Below are 21,592 nucleotides of genomic sequence, written 5' to 3'. Positions count from 1 at the left end.
GCGGCGGGAGTTTCGTAGTCTTGTTCGCAAATCGGCCACCGTACCGCCATGCACCTGACCAACCAACTTCGGCCTGACATCTTCCAGCATGCGTCCCGAAATTGTTCGCTTTGTCGGTCGGGGATGCATTTGACAGCACCACTTTTCATCCAATTTGATTATAATAATCAAATTGGATGGTCGATTGGTTGGTTGGTCGGCTGATGTATGGCCTCCTTAAGTGTTTTAAATGGCTAAAGCCCTTTTCCAAAGAAAATCGCAAACACACTGCGATTGTTATTTTCCTATTTACTTATTTCCTGCGTGTTTCAGTGGAATGTTCATGTGATCATTCAGTTTTTTAAATAAACTTTTTTATTTCCAAGGCTGCATAATCATACAGAGAAGAACAGTGATGTTCCAAAAAGGTCTGTATAACAATTCCACAATTAGAAAGTTAGATTTACAAAAAGACAGGCAGTTTTCTAACTCTTTCTGCAGGCCTCAGAGTTTTTATTCAACCCTGCCCCCCCCCCCATTGCCCTCCCCCCTCTTTCCCATTTTCCCCCTCCCTACTCTCCCACCCCCCATTCCCTCCCCTTGCCTCTGCATGACCTAACATCTTCTATCCCAACTTTTTTTCACAAACATCAGAATGTTAAGTACAGCAATTAAGAAACTTCCAATACCCCCAGGGACCCTTGTAGCTGTTGTGTTAAATACCATTTGGTGTACGTGAAGTTCCCCATTAGAGCCTTTCTCTCTACCTCTGTAAGCTGGACAATTATACATTTCCTCCAAGTTTTGAAAAATGACTTTGTCCTCTTGTCCTTTGCTTGCAAAGTGTTCATTTTATCCAATATAAAAAGGCGATGCAATTCTTGTTTCACCAGGTCTAATGTAGGCGGGGTCCGATCTAACTATTTCAGAAACAACACTTTGCGCACAGTGATCAATAATAGATGAAATAGTGATGATGGTCTCAGATGTACATCATCTATATCATTGGGAACATAGTTAAATAGACACAGATATTGATCTTTTACTATCTTTTCGCTACAAATTCTATTAGCATAGAGTAGCACCTTGTCCCAGAAACTAGCAATTTGTGCACATGACCATATGCAATGTAATAAATCAGCATCCTTAAAGGGGAACTTCAGCCTAAACAAACATACTGGCATCAAGTTACATTAGTTATGTTAATTAGAATAGATAGGTAATATAATCTCTTACCCACCCTGTTTTAAAAGAACAGGCAAATGTTTGTGATTCATGGGGGATGCCATCTTTGTCATGGGGGCAGCCATCTTTTTGGTTGAAAGGAGGTGACAAGGAGCAGGGGACACAGTTCCAACTGCCCTGTGTCCTGATTACCCCTCCCAGCTGCACATGCTAGGCTTCAAATGTGAAATTCAAAATGTAAAAAAAAAAATTACACCAAAACAGCAGAACGAGAACAACAAAATCAGAAATCCCATCATGCTTTGCACAGCATCAGGGGGAAAAAAGCCCGGGCAGTTTTCTTCTGTGCAGCTAAAAATGAGGCTTGTATAAGAGAAACAAAGTTCTGATGCTGTGAAACAGTTAAAGAAACACTAGGCCTTTTCAGTGCTGCTGAGTCGATTTTTAGTCCGGAGGTTCACTTTAAGACCACACTTTGGGCAGTATGGCTTATAGTGTGTTGGTGGCTGTTTGTACTTTATATTAAATGCAAATTTTGCCTTGTGCATCAATAATAGGTGAGAGGTTCTCCATACTTCACTTATAATGCATTCTCTTACTATATTCCATCCTGATATTATTTTATCTGAAATCGTTTCATCTAGGAAGGTGCCACTCCATGCCTTATAGAATGGATGCTTCATTTTGTTTACCCAGAATAATTGCAGTCCCCTATACAGATCAGATAATGATTTACTTCCTCCACCTGTTTTGACACGTTTCAAAGTCGTTAACTTACGATATTGGCTTAACGTCCCGTATCAATGAGCGGGCTAAAGATTTAATTTGCAAGTATGGAAACAAGTCGTTTCCTGACCAACCATGGGTCTCTTTTAGCTCGGCGAAAGGTCTCCAGGTCCCCCTCCTAATGTCAAATGTGATCATTCAGATATATTCCGAGGTGCATTTGAACATCGGCTGCCCAGATTATAGGAGGGGTTATATGCTTAGTGACAAGTAGTCACACAGTGAGTGGAAACCACAGGAGGGAAAGCACTAACTATCTTCCCTGCAGTGGTCACATCCCATATGCAGTGCAGAGAACACACAGGTGTGTTCATTGTATTGGCAGATTCACACACTACAGCAGTACTTGTTCTTCCTAATGGCCCGTACCCACTACATCATTTTTCCTACGATGGGCAATTTTTTTTGAGCGATGATTGATTGTTTATGGGATCTTGCGCGATGGGTACAAGAGTACTCCATGCAAAGTACCACAATCATTTGACTTCCCATTCGTGCTCGTAGTGTGCTGCCCCTTGACGTTGCATGTACCCACCCGCAGGAAGATGAATTGGAAACGCTTGGCATAGAGGGACGTCACATGTATCCTCTATCAGGGTGGCCAGGTGATGACTAAGCTTTAGGTTTACCAACTGTACCTCTAAGTCAGGGCCGACTTTACCATAAGGCACTGTAGTCACGTGCCTACAGGGGTCTGATGATGGCAAGGTGGCTTACTTCCCTCTCCAAGTGCCTCTCTCCTTCCCTATGCAGAGTGAGATGAGATAGTAAATAAGAGATTACTTAACCTGCTCTGGGCATTCAACTCATAAGATCAGGTGCACCTCGAGCTACCTAATACTTGGTCACACCTCTAGCTACTTAATATTGAGGTTGCTTTAGCTACTTAGTACTTGGGGGCAACTCTAGTTACTTAATGTTAAGGGTACGTCTGGCTACCTAATATTAAGGGGCACCAGTACCGATGATGGGCAAGGGAAGTAAGGGAGAAGTGGCAGCTGGGACACTTGCGGTGCGGTTCGGTGGGGGTCTGTAGGTTTGTGGAGGGTGAAGTCTAAGGTGCCAGGACATCTGTGCCTATAGGCTCCTTGGTAAATCTGGGCCTGCTCTAAGTAGATTATCAATATGTGAAGCAAAAATATAATTCACATCTTTTGTATAGATCCTTTCCAAGGAGTGCTTTTGTAAATAATAAATGAAATATTGAGAATACCCCATGAAGAAATGAACTAGTCAGAAACTTGTCGGTTCTGTCAGATTTATACTAACTACTGTAAGTGACAGCAACATAGGATAGGACAAAAGTAATTTATAACTCATTTTACTCTGGAAGAAATATGCTTCTTATTTGCATGTGTTTACATGTATTTTCAATTTTACAATGTTTTGCGATAGTGGTCCTTTAACTGAACTCTGGCGATGGCTACCATTAAGAAATCTGCTTGCTGATTGTTGGCATTCTTTTATTTTTGAATTTTTAGTGTTAAAATGTCATGGCTGTATTTTATTTATAAAAGGAATAATCTGACTGAGCCAATAACTGAAGCATTAAAGCTGTGTGTCCTAAAATGCAGCATGTATGCTATTAGATAAGGATGGAATATTGAAGTTGTCTCTTCTTATTATTGAATTTGTGAAAAAAAGAAAAACAGTGCAATAATATGTAATGCAGTTTAAACCATACATACTTCTTCATTATATTTAGCTTCAAAATGCACACTACACACATGTGAACCCTAAATAGAAAATGCATAGCACTAGCAGCATACGTTTTCATTAGTTTAGCACTGAACTATATTGCTCACTGCTCCCCACCACCCTTTTCAGTTGGTATTGGGTGCATGGCCGGATTTCAGGCAAGGCCACATAGGCCATGGCCTAGGGCACAAGGAAAGAAAGGGGCGGGCTGTGGGCAGCAGGGAAGTAGTAGCAGTTAGCCTTACGAACATTCATCCAGCTATATAGAGTTTGCACATAGCGGTGGGTGACTACTAACAGCTGAATTTTGCAGTGGGGGGATGAAGGGGCAGCGATCAGGCACTTACAGAGATCTCTGAGCTGCCTGTCACTCACCAAATGTGCTGCTCGTCAATAACCTTACAATGTCATCCCTGCCATGATGTCACTAACTGTCCTCAGAGAAGCCTACAATCTAATTCCGCCATGTTGGGGTGGGCGGGGGTGTTAGGATACTGTCGGTCGGGGGGGGGGGGGGCAGCTGGTGATAGTGGGCCTTGGGCAGTAAAAAGTACAAATCCGGCCCTGATTGGGTGTACAGACCCCTCACAGGCACTTGTCAGTAACTTTACAGCAAGGGTAAAGTTTCAAACAAAGTGTTTGATAATTAACCAGCACATATTGTAGCTTGTGTACCATTAGTATAAGCTTATATTATACAAACTGTGGTTAACATGGTGTGAATAGCAAATCATTTGGGTCCAGTTCAAAGCACGGATATTGGGCGGAGCCATTGGTACCAATGCTGTGCTATAGAATGACCAACTATAGCTGGTAATTTGAATGCCGGCGGTGGCACCTGAAGTTAATATTAGTGAGGACAGCAGAATAGCAGTGGTGGAGTACCGTTACTCTATAGCAGGGACAGCACAATAATGCAGATGTAGTTCGCTGGCTCTGACCATGGTAGCGACGAGGACAGCAGTAAGTTGCATCTAATAGTGGTGGTGTTAGTGTTGGATGTAGGTAGGGTGTTGGTTAATGTTAGTTAGAGCTGGGGGGGGGGGGGGGTAAGTGGAATACAGATGGGACAGGTAAAGTGTTAGGCATAGGTAGGATGTACGTTAGTGTTAGGTGTAGTTAGGGAGGTTCGTTTTAGACACATATGGGGTAGGTTAGTGTTAGTTGTGTAGTAGGTAGGTAGGGGGTAGCTTAGTGTTAGGCATAGTTGTGGGGAAGCATTGTGTGAGAATAGGATAAGATAAGCCGATAGTAGAATACCAGTAACACTAACAATATTCCACTATCCAGAATAGGTGATATTAGAATATCGGTAATTTTATCCATTTTATCCAAATTCTGCTATCAGCAATAACTTGCGTCCATATTAACATGCAGGACTTTTAAATGTATTTCAAACAGGAAGATGAGACATCTGACACTGCTTAAAGAAAACCTGAACTGAAAATTAAAAGTCAAATAAGCATACACAAGTCATACTTACCTTCCATGTAGTCTACTCCTCAGTGTCTTTCTCCTGTCCCACGTCCTGTTGGTTCACTGTGATCAAGGGAATTTTCCGTCCTCCATTTTGAAAATAGTCATTACCCATAACAGCTTTCTGGTCAGCACACAGTTAAACTGTGACATCGCCAACTTGAGCCATAAGGAAACATGGACATTACCTGGTACATCAGTTTTTCTCTCAGCTATAACTGACAGCAACTGATATTTTACTGACAGCAACTGATACATTTCAGATCTGACAAAATATTGTCAGAACTGGAAGGGATTATTGTCAGAAGAAAATGGTGAGCTTCTGAGATGAACTAATGGCAAGGTAACTGTGCAATGTTCATTTGAAGTTACCTCATGTGTTTATTTTAAATATTTTTACTCAGTACAGGTTCTCTTTAAAGTTTTTAATAGGAAACACCATTGGGACATGCAAAGTGTAACAAATTCTGGAGGTACCTGTTAGATGTACTGTATGTGCGGAGGGTGCAGGGCACTGACTTTACTGTTTCACTCCTTTGGTAATTTCTTCCGAGGCAATAAGTGGTCTCCTCCACTTCGTGGCACAGAAATTTAGGATCACAATAAGCATCCATGTTGAGTTATAGAATTACCAGTGAACTTAACTACAGCTATTATCTATAGAAACATGCACTAACAATGTGATAGCCTAAATGGTTGTTTTTTATATATATATACATGCACAGAGGAAAATCCTTGTTGCTTGGCAGTTGGAAACAAGCAATTTTTTACCGCAATGCAATGAGGTTTGTAGTCAGGAAACTGTCAGGGCAATGGCCACAATATCAGCTACACAGATGTCCCTAATGCTCTATTCAAGAAAAGATAATGCTTTCTCGTGGGAAGGGAAGAGGGGTACTGATTGGGATGAAGTTCAATCCTGGGTTAAAGTTTCTCTTTAAACATTTTATTGGTATTGGAATTGGTGGCTCCGGTGCTTGGGTCTCCAAACTGTTGACCTATCCAGAACCTTATTATGCCTTACTCCATCTAGCGCTACATGAGTAGAGTTGCTGTTCTATCTAGTCGAGCAGGCTACTAAATGCAATCTCCATTTAATTTAGCATCAGCTTACACAGATGAGCTCCAGTGGTTTTCTTGGCAAGGAATCTTAAATTGTTAGTTAACAATCTGCAGTAGGGCCGAAACTGAGGACTTCTTTTTAGTATTTTAGCTTCTGCCAGTCTCCATTATGTTTCCCTTAGGCAGGGAAGTGTCAGAAGCCAGGTAGAGAGAAAACAGCGAGCGATACACCCGCTATGACTGCGAGCAGACGAATGTGAGATGAGGGTCACAATGTTTTTCAGTAACCTGCCAAGACGTCTGGAAGACTAATCCATCATGTGCCGTGGTATTATGACCTCTAAGAATTGCTTAAAACCCTTTTTCAAAACACATTTTTTGTATAAAATGCATTTTTTAAAAATCTTTTATTTCAAAGTCAAGGCCTTTAACCTACTGCAGAATTTATGTAGTTTGTTACATTTTCTTCCACCTGGAAAACGTGTACTGGGACCTTCTCACATTAGTAGTATAGGAAGGTACATAAGGTCAGAACTGGTGACACAACAACAAAGAGGGGTCACACTCTGAATCTGCTGAATCAGGAACAACTTTCCATAGAGCAACAGTAGAAACACAGACCACAAACTTCAACTAGATAAGGAAAATCAGGAGAATGAGAAAGATGAGATCTAGAATTTTTGTAGAAACAGAGAGCTTGATCAATGCTCAACATGTTACCTATTCCATGTCATTAGCAGAGTGGTCCAATGGCGTACTAATAATAACCTTGCTTGCATGCAAATTCTATGTAGCCTGGACATAGTCCAATCAAATACTCTTCTTGACCAGTTTGACTGACACAATTCTACATAAAATATGCATAAATATTTGCATGCAAGCCACAATTCTTAGCATCTCACAGACCATCCCAAGTCAGGTATAAAGAATTATACAGTAATCTTAATTGAGGTTTTTTTTATTGAAATATGGGTTGCTACATATGAAAGAGAAGCCTGCAAAAGGTGAGAAACAATGAAAATGGAAACTGATGCCCAAGGGAGTTGTGCATGAAACAGCAGCAGTACATTGATGATACACATGGAAGGGCGGGCTACACATGGAATGGGAGGGGCACTGCTGCACATGGAAGGGGAGCCCCAATATACTGTAAGTGAATTTTTTTAAAAATTAAAGTAATTTCTATACTTGCCAGCTTTGTTTCCCGACAATTTGGGAAGTGCACAGAGCAGGGAATTTTTTTTTCTTTTTTGCCTAGAGGAGAATCCAAATGTTGATGGACTGGTTTGCGAACAAGCTGGATTTTTTTTATTTATTTATTTATATAGCAGCCTTGGTTCCCAACACATGGCATGTGTACCCCTAAGGGGAACTTAGGTTGGGTTCAGGGAGTACCTTGTGAAAAGAACAAAAGACTGGGTCTCACTCTCAACCTGGGTTTATGAAATTATAACTTGATTTATTGGTAGCACAGCCACTAGATAGCACTAGTGATGATATCTAGTGGTTGTGCTACTAATAAATCAAGCTATAATTGTATAAATCCAGGTCGAAAGCCAGTCTTTTGTTCTTTTCACATTGGATTTTGACACCTGTTGCTGGGATCCGGGTGTTGGCTGGTTGACTCCCTGGTTGAGAAAAGATTTGTGGTCTGAGCGATTGGACAAATAGTTTTTTTCTTCAGGGAGTACTTGATCTTTTCTATTACAGTGAACTTTGGCATTATAAATAATAAATAACATAAAATCAAGCACGCATAAGTATTTTAGTTAAATAAAGGTATACAGGAATATTGGGTGTAGGCTTGTGTTAGCCATTGGTAGAGGGAGAGTTATTGTGAGACATTGGTTAAGTTGGTATGGTGACAGGAAGGGGAGGAGGGGTCAGCTAGGGTTAGGTATCAGTAGAGCAAGGGCTTGTGTGAGGAGAGGGTTAGGTGCTAGTAAAATATCGGTAACAATTTCAGATATTTTTCTCCTGCAATAAGCTCCTGCAAATATTAATCAGTTTACCAATTTTAGCAGCTTTCCCTGGCATACAAATTAACGTGGCACCCTTTTTAGATGTACGCAACAGAAAATTCAATACGGCAATTATCCACGTTCCTTCTATAATTTTTATACCGCTATTAGCCTGCTGTACATGCTGGAAGCATAAGCCAATTTCAGGGGAGTCGTAAAGTAGTAAGCCGCAGAAAGCATTTATACATTTGTACTGAAAAAAAGCTTCAAAAGGAAGAATAGTGTGTTAACAGTGAGCTAAGTTAGATGGTCCAATGTAATGGTCTCTGTTCTGCTGGGAAACGACTGGCTGCAACTGTTCCATGTTTGCACATACCAAATGCTATTCAGCATCAGCTAATTGAGAAGCTAATCCTGAAACATTCTTTTCTGTGAAGATACAAGTGGACCTGTTGTTTGCTCTGTCCAAGGTTGCATGGTATGGTTCCTTTGTGAAGAAGTGAAAACCTACATTTCTACAAGACCTTTTGTCAGTTACTGAATTGCTTCTAAGTAGGGACAAGCAAATGGTCTGTTGAAATTTGCATAACTCTGTTTTTCAGGCAGAAGGTACTGTAGTAAATGGGCTAAGGTAGAATTAATTATTTTTATACATTTATTAAAGGGTTCATACCTTTAAAATGGCTCCTGAATTAAACACTAGGTAATGTAAATATGTAATTATTATGTGTAATAATACTAATAACTAACCATTAGTCTCAACCAACCAGCAGTACTCACAGTGTTGAAGGCCAACTTCTTAGGCTGTTTATAGGCTCTGTTTTGCTGAAAGACTGGCTTCCATGGCTCCCCCAAGGTTAATTTATTTTCAATTATTGTATGTTAACATTTAATACAGGGCTCATAGTATGTATAAAGAGTCAGGTATAGTTCTTTATTAGCTAGGCCTATTTTTAACATTGATTCTTAAGCAAACAGAATGAACATAATAATGAGGGTAGTGTGTGTGCCAGGAAGGCAGGTGAGAGAGCGGAGAGGAGGCAGGCGCTAGGTGGCCCAAACTGTGTGTCCAAATGCCGCACCCTAGATTTTGCCATCTGTATCATGTGATTCCGTTGGCTTCATGGTAGGTCCGCCCCTGATGACACCCTGGAGCAGGTGTGCACGAGAGGTTTGCATGACCCATCAGGAGCAGGTGTGCACGAGAAGTTTGCATGACACAACAGGGGCAGGTGTGCAGGAGAGGTTTGCATGACACATCAGGGGCAGGTGTGCACGAGAGGTTTGCATGACACATCAGGGGCAGGTGTGCACGAGAGGTTTGCATGACACATCAGAGGCAGGTGTGCAATAGAGGTTTGCATGACACATCAGGGGCAGGTGTGCAATAGAGGTTTGCATGACACATCAGGGGCAGGTGTGCAAGAGAGGTTTGCATGACACATCAGGGGCAGGTGTGCAAGAGAGGGTTGCATGATACTTTCAGGGGCAGGTGTGCAAGAAAGGTTGCATGACACATCAGGGGCAGGTGTGCAAGAGAGGTTTGCATGACACATCAGGGGCAGGTGTGCAAGAGAGGTTTGCATGACACATCAGGGGCAGGTGTGCAAGAGAGGTTTGCATGACACATCGGCAGGTGTGAAAGAGAGATTTGCATAACAAACCAGGGGCTAGAGTGTAGGAGGCTTTTGCACCTGACACCTGGAGAAGCTGTGATTGCACCTCACACTTTTCCAGGACCAGTGTTCTGTAGTTTAACACTTTAAAATGATATCAAAAGCAATGCTACTGTGCATTGCTACTGTTTAGGAAGAGGACTTAGAAGTAAGTTCAGAAAGGCAAAGTTTGTGTAGGGGAAATACAGATTACAATGTGCTTGATGTAAAATCTTCAAATATACGTCTCGTAATAGGAAAATGCAATAACTTTGCAGGCACTACAAACCGAACCTTATCCCTCTGTGTGCTTTGATAACTTGCCCAGCCATTCAAATGTAAAATAAACTATGGAAGAAAGGTAAAGTGAACACCAGTCTACTCTCTGCTTTGCAACAATAAATTGCACAGTTATTGAATCAAATGTAAAGCACAGTATTCCAAAGCAAGTAACAGATACAGTTATTGAAAAGGTAATTCAATAAGAACAAAAATAAACCCCAGACAACTAGTGCTGATTGCTTAAAGATAGAGGGGAAAAAAGTGTCACAAGTCTGCAAATGTGCACCTGTCTAACCGTGACTATCTCTCTTTGAAGCGATCCCGAGGTGAGAGGGATATGGTGGATGACATGTTTACTTCTAATTAAATAATGCACCTTGCCTGGTTGTCCTGTTGATCCTCTACCTCTAATATGCAGGAGAACAGAGGAAACTAAATGAGCTTAAAAACCAAATTCTTGGTAAATAGAGGAGGTAGTGGTGGACTTACCTCCTCCAAGTAGACACACGACGACTGTAGTAAAGACAGTCAATATATTTTATTTATGAACTCCAAATATGCAACGCATTTTGCAGGTTTGATCCAGCTTCATCAGGCAATAACAACGGAGCAATAGCATATGTGGTCAGTAGAAGAGCCAGGCACCTCTTCCTCTAATACTTTAAACTATAGACCTTGAACAAGGATGTAGATCAGATGTCTATGACAAATCTGAGAAGATTAGCTGCATGTTTGTTTCAGGTGTGTGATTGAGACTTGATTTGGCCAGAACGATCAGCAGGATTGCCAGGCCACTGCTATTGTTTAAAAGGAAATACATATGGCACCTTCCATAGGTCTCACACCTCGGCTTCCTTTTAAAGCAAACCTGTAACACACAGAAATATGATTTTGTTATTACCGTGTAGTGCTAGTGCACTTGCACAGGATCACGTTAGGTAAATATTGCCAACGCTGTGCACCCTTGTCAAGCCTTGTTGAGGAACTTTTGGGGGAGCCAGCGCTGGATTTCCCAGGCTACATAGAACAAGGAAGCGTTATCGGGACCCTGAGGCTTCCCCCTCCCAAGATATGTATTTCCCAAAGAGTTTTGTTACAGTGTCTTTTTAAGTGCCCATTTGAGAGGTGCAGAACTGTCAGATCACCTTCTCCAGATCATACTGCACCAATACCTCTCTTATAGCCATCAGCCTATGAGTGCCGATTGCTCTCCTGCCTCTCAGGGGGGCAGCCGGAAACACTAAATTATGCTGAACACCGCACTTCAGCACCTGAAGAAGGTCCACGGGGAATGAACTTACTACCAGTCCACGCCGCACATCACATGACTCTGATGCGTTTTCCTGCTGCTCCTCCTCCTTCTGGCTTGGAAGGAGGAAGCAATGAAGTCATGTGAAGCACAATGTGGACCACAACCCCGTGACCCTGTCCACTAGCTTGTGTGTACAATAACTATACTGTAATTGACAGATATATTTGTTTTATATCCACAAGGCCTGAGTTTAGCAAGTGCTGCTAAAATTTTAAATTTTCAATAGATATGGCCATTTTGACACAAGATAAATAACAATACAATAATGCAACAAGCAGCAGTCTTGCCCCACTGATATTTATTTGGCTGTCTCTGAATTTTTTTTCTTTGCATAAATTGTGTCTGTACATATGTGAGACCAGGAAGAGAATGGAATGTAATTATAATAAGAGAATGATAAACAGATGAGAAATTATGAAAGCCTGCAAACATTTAATAAAGGTGAACTTACACATTAATGTACTTGTCTCATCCTATCAAAAACTGAAATCCCAATGAATTTTTTGACTTATTGTAAAACGAAAACAGTTCATCAGAACAGGAGTGGCTGTATAATACAATGGGATGCTTGCAGGGTTAGATTACATGAAGAATTTATCACATCAAAGTATCTAGGTGTCAAGATTCATTTGAGATCTCGATCATTCCTGAAATGAAACATTGGTTAGATAAGCTCTTCAGAATTTCTTCCTGTGCCCCTGTCTATCATTATTAATAGTTGCGTTTGCAGTTCTTGCTAAAATCACATTCTCTTCGATGATAGTTGAAAACTGAAACACGGAGGGCCATAATATAATTGCTTAAATCTTTTTTTTAAAGAAAAGATTTGATCCTGTTTCAAACTGTAGATTGCTTAAAAGGATCACTATCAAAGAAAATATTAAAACTTAAATATATGTGTACACTTACTTTTAAGAAGTGCATTTCTCCCGGGGGAAAATGGAATGTAAATTACTTTTGTCCTTTGTTGCTGTCACTCACAGTAGGCAGTGAAAATCTGGCAGATCTGACAGGTTTTGAACTAATCCATCTCCTCTTGAGGGCTTTCTCAGTATGTCCTTCATTTTTAAAAGACGCTCTCTATGGAAAGGATCAGGGGTGTAAGCATCACAGCAGCTCCACCCCTGAAAAACGTTATATATACAGTACAGACCAAAAGTTTGGACACACCTTCTCATTCAAAGAGTTTTCTTTATTTTCATGACTATGAGCATTGTAGATTCACACTGAAGGCATCCAAACTATGAATGAACACATGTGGAAGTATAGTACATAACCAAAAAGTGTGCAACAACTGAAAATATGTCATATTCTAGGTTCTTCAAAGTAGCCACCTTTTGCTTTGCACACTCTTGGCATTCTCTTGATGAGCTTCAAGAGGTAGTCACCTGAAATGGTTTTCACTTCACAGGTGTGCCCTGTCAAGTTTAATAAGTGGGATTTCTTGCCTTATAAATGGGGTTGGGACCATCAGTTGCGTTGTGGAGAAGTCAGGTGGATACACAGCTGATAGTCCTACTGAATAGACTGTTAGAATTTGTATTATGGCAAGAAAAAAGCAGCTAAGTAAAGAAAAACGAATGTCCACCATTACTTTAAGAAATGAAGGTAAGTCAGTCCGCAAAATTGGGCGAACTTTAAAAGTGTCCCCAAGTGCAGTCTCAAAAACCGTCAAACACTACAAAGAAACTGGCTCACATGCGGACCGCCCCAGGAAAGGGAGACCAAGAGTCACCTCTGCTGCTGAAAAAAACTGGCGTATAAGCTGGAAGAGGGAGCCAAGCTGGAAGGGGGAGCAGCATGCACAGCGGTGGGGAGGGGAGGTCCGCACTCCAGCTAATTGCACAGCATTACCGGCATATGTCAGGAAGCAGCAAGCAGGGAAGGCAAGTGGCTCCAGGGCTTGCATTCCCCCGCTCACGTCACTTCCTGCAATGCCACCCATTGTACTTCTAAAGTACAGTGGACGGTATTGTGGTGAAGTTTAAGCCTTGGTTACAGTTGCTCTTTAATTTTTCTGTAAAGTTGAGGATTCACATAAGTAAGTGTGCAGATTTTTTCTTCCAAGAGGCAGTAGCTCCATAGCTAAGTTAGATAGAGAATGCAAGGGGGGTTGCAGGAGGATAATAATGTAATACAGCATTACGTTTAAGGTTCAGTATTACTGTGAGGTCTTTGACAGGGAAAATATTGAAGTTGATGCTAGTGGAAGGGGCAAGCCCTTGTACCAGTGATAACATACCTACATACAGAACAGACATTCCATTGGGTTCTGCTGAATCTCCCAGTCATTGATCTTGTTTTGATAAGAAGGCAGCAAATAATGAATACAAATAACCCTACTTTCTCCTACAAATTTAAATATCCAAAGACAGCAGGGCAAGAATGTCACTGCCATTATATCATAGCAGGGTAGAGGTGAGTGAGCTGCAGGTTTCCTTAGGGCCATTCTATATAGGTCGTTGTTTACCCCTGAGGGTTGCAGCTGTTTTCATTGCTGATTAGGAAATTGGAAGAATGTCACTGTAAAGGAACTGGTGGCAATACATTTTAAAAGCATACCTATCGAGGTGTAATAGTTTCCAAAACTAAGCATTATTGTGCTACATACAAAGGCTGAGCAATGAGCATTGTGAGTGACCTCGGCCCTATATCATCAGTGCAAAATAGAGAGGTGTAATATCTGTGACAGGTGTAGGACATAATAGACATACATCTAGTAAAAATTGTTTGACCTCATTTGTGGTCTTCCCTGGAGGAGGCAAGTCCACCAACCTTCCTGCTTTTAATTTTTTTTAATTTTTTTTTAATACTTTGGTGCCTCCATATGTATGAGAGTTGTACAGAGAGTAACAGCTATTTGCTTTTAACATGCAAGGTATACTCTAAATGTAATTTAACTGCATCTGCCCGGTTAAACTATTTTCTCCCTGCACCGCATGTCCCATGACTGCAAAATGCTGGTATCTGTTGGTGCAGCGGCATTAGAATGAAGCCCTACTCGGTTCCTCCAAACCCATACAACTTGCATTGCAAATGTAATGGAATTTGCTCTACAGCACAAAGCAAATTGCTGATGAATAGTAAAAGTGGCTAATGACTATAATGTGCAGACAAGCTACAGTGCAGCTCAAAGTTTGGTTTAAAGGAACACTATCAATACCCAAGTGTTCTAAAATGACAATGTACAACTAATGTCTGTAAACATTTTCGTACTTTTCATGTTGAATATCAGAGACAAAATCTTTAATTCATTGTGTGTAGATTTTAGCTACGTTTGGAATGTCTCATTTGCAGAGGTATGACTCTCTGCAGTCTGACATGCTAAGAACAGTGTAATATTGAAGCAGAGTTATATGAAAACATGTAACAGGTTTCACACACACAACTACAATTGTTTATGTTGCACTTAAGATACATTTCCTCTGCTCACTGTGAGAGAAAGCTCTGCCTGTCTCTGACTGAGCTCTCTGCTCACACAGAGTTAACAGATACACTGTGAGGAAATTCCCTCCTCCTATTATGGCTCACTCTGCCATCAGATTACAGCAGACAGCCTTCGGAAAAGTGTGAAAGGAGTTAGATAATAGTAAACAAAGAGATAAGGATTCCAATGTATAAACCAGTATTAACCACTTCCCGACCGCCGTATATACAATTGGCGGCCGGGAAGTGCACCCCGCAAGGACCTCCATATAGACAAATGGCGGCGGTCCTTGTAGGGGCATGGGCGGAGCGATCGCGTCATCCGTGACCAGGGATGAGCAGAAACTACGCCAGTGCGAATTTACGCATCGTAGTTCGCATCTACGCATCGTAGTTCATAGGCGAAGTTTCAAAAATACGCTTACGAATTTACGCGTAGCGAAGTACCGTTACGCGTAGCTTATGCCCACTATGCGTAGTTAACATGTGTATTGTGTAGTGAACTACGAATGTGTTACGCGCGTCTAATTTTCCGCATGCGATTGTATGCATACAAATTTACGCATTGGAAAGGGGAATGTACGCATAGAAGGGTTTCCAGTATATGCATTTATAAAGAAATTATTGCGTACATTTTTCTGCATACGGGCATAAGTATCCGCATACACTACGCTTCGCACTACGCGTAATTGCGTATTTTAACGCGTATTCTACGAAATGCATACAAAGCGAATATTTGTTTTCGAAGCCGTAGTTTGGCGAAGCGTAATTGCGTAAAACTACGCGTATTTCCAGCGTAGCGAAGTTGGCTGACTACGACCATCCCTGTCCGTGACGCGATCCTCCGCCTGGCGCCGCTCACCCGCCGCAACATCCCGCCGGCCATACGGAAGCGCCGGCGGGATGTTAACCCGACGATCGCCACATACAAAGTGTATAATACACTTTGTAATGTTTACAAAGTGTATTATACAGGCTGCCTCCTGCCCTGGTGGTCCCAGTGTCCGAGGGACCACCAAGGCAGGCTGCAGCCACCCTAGTCTGCACCAAGCACACTGATTTCCCCCCCCCCTGCCCCAGATCGCCCACAGCACCCATCATACCCCCCCCCTGCCCACCCCCCAGACCCCTGTTTGCACCCAATCACCCCCCTAATCACCCATCAATCACCCCCTGTCACTATCTGTCAACGCTATTTTTTTTTATCCCCCCCCCCTGCCCCCTGCTCCCTCCTGATCCCCCCCACCCCTCAGATTCTCCCCAGACCCCCCCCCCAGACCCCCCATGTACTGTATGCATCTATCCCCCCTGATCACCTGTCAATCACCTGTCAATCACCTGTCAATCACCTGTAAATCACCCGTCAATCACCCCCTGTCACTGCCACCCATCAATCAGCCCCTAACCTGCCCCTTGCGGGCAATCTGATCACCCCCCCACACCAATAGATCGCCCGCAGATCCGACATCAGATCACCTCCCAAATCCATTGTTTACATCTATTCTCTCCTCTAAACACCCACTAATTACCCATCAATCACCCATCAATCACCCCCTATCACCACCTGTCACTGTTACCTATCAGATCAGACCCTAATCTGCCCCTTGCGGGCACCCAATCACCCGCCCACACACTCAGATTGCCCTCAGACTCCCCCCCCCTTATCAATTCGCCAGTGCATTAATTACATCTGTCCTTCCCTGTAATAACCCACTGATCACCTGTCAATCACCTGCCAATCACCCATCAATCACCCCCTGCCACTGCCACCCATCAATCACCCCCTGTCACTGCCACCCATCAATCAGCCCCTAACCTGCCCCTTGCGGGCAAACTGATCACCCACCCACACCAATAGATCGCCCGCAGATCCGACATCAGATCACCACCCAAGCGCAGTGTTTCCATTTATTCTCTCCTCTAAACACCCACTAATTACCCATCAATCACCCATCAATCACCCCCTATCACCACCTGTCACTGTTACCCATCAGATCAGACCCTAATCTGCCCCTTGCGGGCACCCAATCACCCGCCTACACGCTCAGATTGCCCTCAGACCCCCCCTTATCAATTCGCCAGTGCAATATTTACATCTGTTCTCCCCTGTAATAACCCACTGATTACCTGTCAATCACCTATCAATCACCCATCAATCACCCCCTGTCACTGCCCCCCATCAATCACCCCCTGTCACTGCCACCCATCAATCACCCGCTGTCACTGCCACCCATCAATCAGCCCCTAACCTGCCCCTTGCGGGCAATCTGATCACCCACCCACACCAATAGATCGCCCGCAGATCCGACGTCCGATCACCTCCCAAGTGCAGTGTTTACATCTGTTCTCTACCCTAAACACCCACTAATTACCCATCAATCACCCCCTGTCACTGCTACCTATCAGATTAGACCCCTATCTGCCCCTAGGGCACTCAATCACCCGCCCACACCCTCAGAATGCCCTCAGACCCCAGCCCTGATCACCTCGCCAGTGCATTGCTTGCATCTATTCCCCCCTCTAATCACACCTTGAGACACCCATCAATCACCTCCTGTCACCCCCTAGCACACCTACCCATCAGATCAGGCCCTAATTTGCCCCGTGTGGGCTCCTGATCACTCGGCCAAACCCTCAGATCCCCCTCAGACCCCCTTCCGATCACCTCCCCAGTGCATTGATTGCATCTATTTTCCTCTCTAACCACCCCCTGAGACACCCATCAATCACCTTCTGTCACCCCCCTAGCACTCCTATCCATCAGATCAGGCCCAATACAACCTGTCATCTAAAAGGCCACAAAATTCACCCCCTCATAGACCACCTGTCATCAAAATTTGCAGATGCTTATACCCCTGAACAGTCATTTTGAGACATTCGGTTTCCAGACTACTCACGGTTTTGGGCCCGTAAAATGCCAGGGCGGTATAGGAACCCCACAAGTGACCCCATTTTAGATAAAAAGACACCCCAAGGTATTCTGTTAGGTGTATGACGAGTTCATAGAAGATTTTATTTTTTGTCAAAAGTTAGCGGAAATTGATTTTTATTGTTTTTTTTTCACAAAGTGTCATTTTTCACTAACTTGTGACAAAAAATAAAATCTTCTATGAACTCGCCATACACCTAACGGAATACCTTGGGGTGTCTTCTTTCTAAAATGGGGTCACTTGTGGGGTTTCTATACTGCCCTGGCATTTTAGGGGCCCTAAACCGCGAGGAGTAGTCTAGAAAACAAATGCCTCAAAATGACCTGTGAATAGGACGTTGGGCCCCTTAGCGCACCTAGGCTGCAAAAAAGTGTCACACATGTGGTACCGCCGTACTCAGGAAAAGTAGTATAATGCGTTTTGGGGTGTATTTTTACACATACCCATGCTGGGTGGGAGAAATTTCTATGTAAATGGACAATTGTGTGCAAAAAAATCAAACAATTGTCATTTACAGAGATATTTCTCCCACTTAGCATGGGTATGTGTAAAAATACACCCCAAAATGCATTATACTACTTCTCCTGAGTACGGCGGTACCACATGTGTGGCACTTTTTTACACCCTAAGTACGCTAAGGGGCCCAAAGTCCAATGAGTACCTTTAGGATTTCACAGGTCATTTTGCGACATTTGGTTTCAAGACTACTCCTCAGGGTTTAGGGCCCCTAAAATGCCAGGGCAGTATAGGAACCCCACAAATGACCCCATTCTAGAAAGAAGACACCCAAAGGTATTCCGTACGGAGTATGGTGAGTTCATAGAAGATTTTATTTTTTGTCACAAGTTAGCGGAAAATGACACATTGTGAAAAAAAACAATTAAAATCAATTTCCGCTAACTTGTGACAAAAAAATAAAAACTTCTATGAACTCAGCATACTCCTAACGAAATACCTTGGGGTGTCTTCTTTCTAAAATGGGGTCATTAGTGGGGTTCCTATACTGCCCTGGCATTTTAGGGGCCCTAAACCGTGAGGAGTAGTCTTGAAACAAAAATGACCTGTGAAACCCTTAAGGTACTCATTGGACTTTGGGCCCCTTAGTGCAGTTAGGGTGCAAAAAAGTGCCACACATGTGGTATCGCCGTACTCAGGAGAAGTAGTATAATGTGTTTTGGGGTGTATTTTTACACATACCCATGCTGGGTGGGAGAAATACCTTTGTAAATGACAATCTTTTGATTTTTTTACACACAATTGTCCATTTACAGAGGTATTTCTCCCACCCAGCATGGGTATGTGTAAAAATACACCCCAAAACACATTGTACTACTTCTCCTGAGTACGGCGATACCACATGTGTGGCACTTTTTTGCACCCTAACTGCACTAAAGGGCCCAAAGTCCAATGAGTACCTTTAGGATTTCACAGGTCATTTTGAGAAATTTCGTTTCAAGACTACTCCTCACGGTTTAGGGCCCCTAAAATGCCAGGGCAGTATAGGAACCCCACAAATGACCCCATTTTAGAAAGAAGACACCCCAAGGTATTCCGTTAGTAGTATAGCGAGTTCATAGAAGATTTTATTTTTTATCACAAGTTAGCGGAAATTGATTTTAATTGTGTTTTTTCACAAAGTGTCATTTTCCGCTAACTTGTGACAAAAAATAAAATCTTCTATGAACTCACCATACTCCTAATGGAATACCTTGGGGTGTCTTCTTTCTAAAATGGGGTCATTTGTGGGGTTCCTATACTGCCCTGGCATTTTAGGGGCCCTAAACCGTGAGGAGTAGTCTTGAAACGAAATTTCTCAAAATGACCTGTGAAATCCTAAAGGTACTCATTGGACTTTGGGCCCTTTAGTGCAGTTAGGGTGCAAAAAAGTGCCACACATGTGGTATCGCCGTACTCAGGAGAAGTATTATAATGTGTTTTGGGGTGTATTTTTACACATACCCATGCTGAGTGGGAGAAAGATATCTGTAAATGGACAATTGTGTGTAAAAAAAATTAAAAAATTGTCATTTACAGAGATATTTCTCCCACCCAGCATGGGTATGTGTAAAAATACACCCCAAAACACATTATACTACTTCTCCTGAGTATGGCAATACCACATGTGTGGCACTTTTTTGCAGCCTAACTGTGCTAAGGGGTCCAAAGTCCAATGAGCACCTTTAGGCTTTACAGGGGTGCTTACAATTTAGCACCCCCCAAAATGTCAGGACAGTAAACACACCCCACAAATGACCCATTTTGGAAAGTAGACCCTTCAAGGTATTCAGCGAGGGGCATGGTGAGTCCGTGGCAGATTTCATTTTTTTTTTGTCGCAAGTTAGAAGAAATGGAAACTTTTTTTTTTGTCACAAAGTGTCATTTTCCGCTTACTTGTGACAAAAAATAATATCTTCTATGAACTCATTATGCCTCTCAGTGAATACTTTGGGATGTCTTCTTTCCAAAATGGGGTCATTTGGGGGGTATTTATACTATCCTGGAATTCTAGCCCCTCATGAAACATGACAGGGGGTCAGAAAAGTCATAGATGCTTGAAAATGGGAAAATTCACTTTTTGCACCATAGTTTGTAAACGCTATAACTTTTACCCAAACCAATAAATATACACTGAATGGGTTTTTTTTATCCAAAACATGTTTGTCCACATGTATAGAGAAATTTTACTTTATTTAAAAAATGTCAGCACAGAAAGTTAAAAAAATCATTTTTTTGCCAAAATTAATGTCTTTTTTGATGAATATAATAAAAAATAAAAATCGCAGGAGCAATCAAATAGCACCAAAAGAAAGCTTTATTAGTGACAAGAAAAGGAGCCAAAATTCATTTAGGTGGTAGGTTGTATGAGCGAGCAATAAACCGTGAAAGCTGCAGTGGTCTGAATGGAAAAAAAGTGGCCGGTCCTTAAGGGGTAGAAAGCCCTAGGTCCTCAAGTGGTTAAGCAACACTTCCCAAACATTTTCTATCTCAATTGAAAAAAAACATGTTAATCAATAGTGTCCTTTTAATATGCTGCAATTGCATAATGTGGTAGAATTAGCTTACTCACAAGGCAGTGGATAGTTAAAGTCAAGCAGCACTGCTGCTTTTCTGCAAACAGCAATGTGCAATGTGCAGACAAACAGCAGAGCTGCTCAGTGCTTAGTTTAATGTGTTGTATTTGCAAATTCCCACAGCACAAAGCAATAAAAAGTTAGATTCGTTTACATCAAAGTCATACAGATACACTACTAATCGATGCCTGACACTGTTTCTGCCTGTGCTATGTTATTCATTTTTAAACATTATTTTATATGTAAATTCTTTAACATAAGCCCCATGCAGCAGTAGAAATTAGTTGTTTCCTCTCCCAAATCTTACAGCCCATTTCCTTAACATATGGCTAATCTTATTAGCTTGAACATTAGGCACAGACTGATCTGTGTTAAAAGTGGTTGAAGCCCTATTCCAGTTGATCACAGATATCCAATCCAAATCCTTCTAATGCAAAATGTTTGTCAGAGTTCATGGGGAGAGACAGCTGCTGACTGGTTGCTGCAAAGGCCCAAAGCATTGTGGGATAGGTAGCTGAATTTCCCAGTAAACAATGGAGTCAGGCTGCTCTTCTGAATTGAATGCATGATATTCAGAATGAATTTCAGTTTTACCTTAACATAAACAGCAACACTAGTATCTAATAGTTTCCATAACAATGCAGAATTGTGTTGTATAATGAAGGCAGAGCTAGAAGCAGAGTGATGAGTGACCTTCTCCCTACATCCCCAATATTTAGACTGATGAAGGGAACTGACATAAAAAGAACATGGATCGGGCAGTAGTTAT

The sequence above is a fragment of the Hyperolius riggenbachi genome, chromosome 4, assembly GCF_040937935.1.
Source record: "Hyperolius riggenbachi isolate aHypRig1 chromosome 4, aHypRig1.pri, whole genome shotgun sequence".
In the NCBI taxonomy this organism is placed as follows: Eukaryota; Metazoa; Chordata; class Amphibia; order Anura; family Hyperoliidae; genus Hyperolius; species Hyperolius riggenbachi.
Note: the sequence above shows the minus strand (reverse complement) of the source record.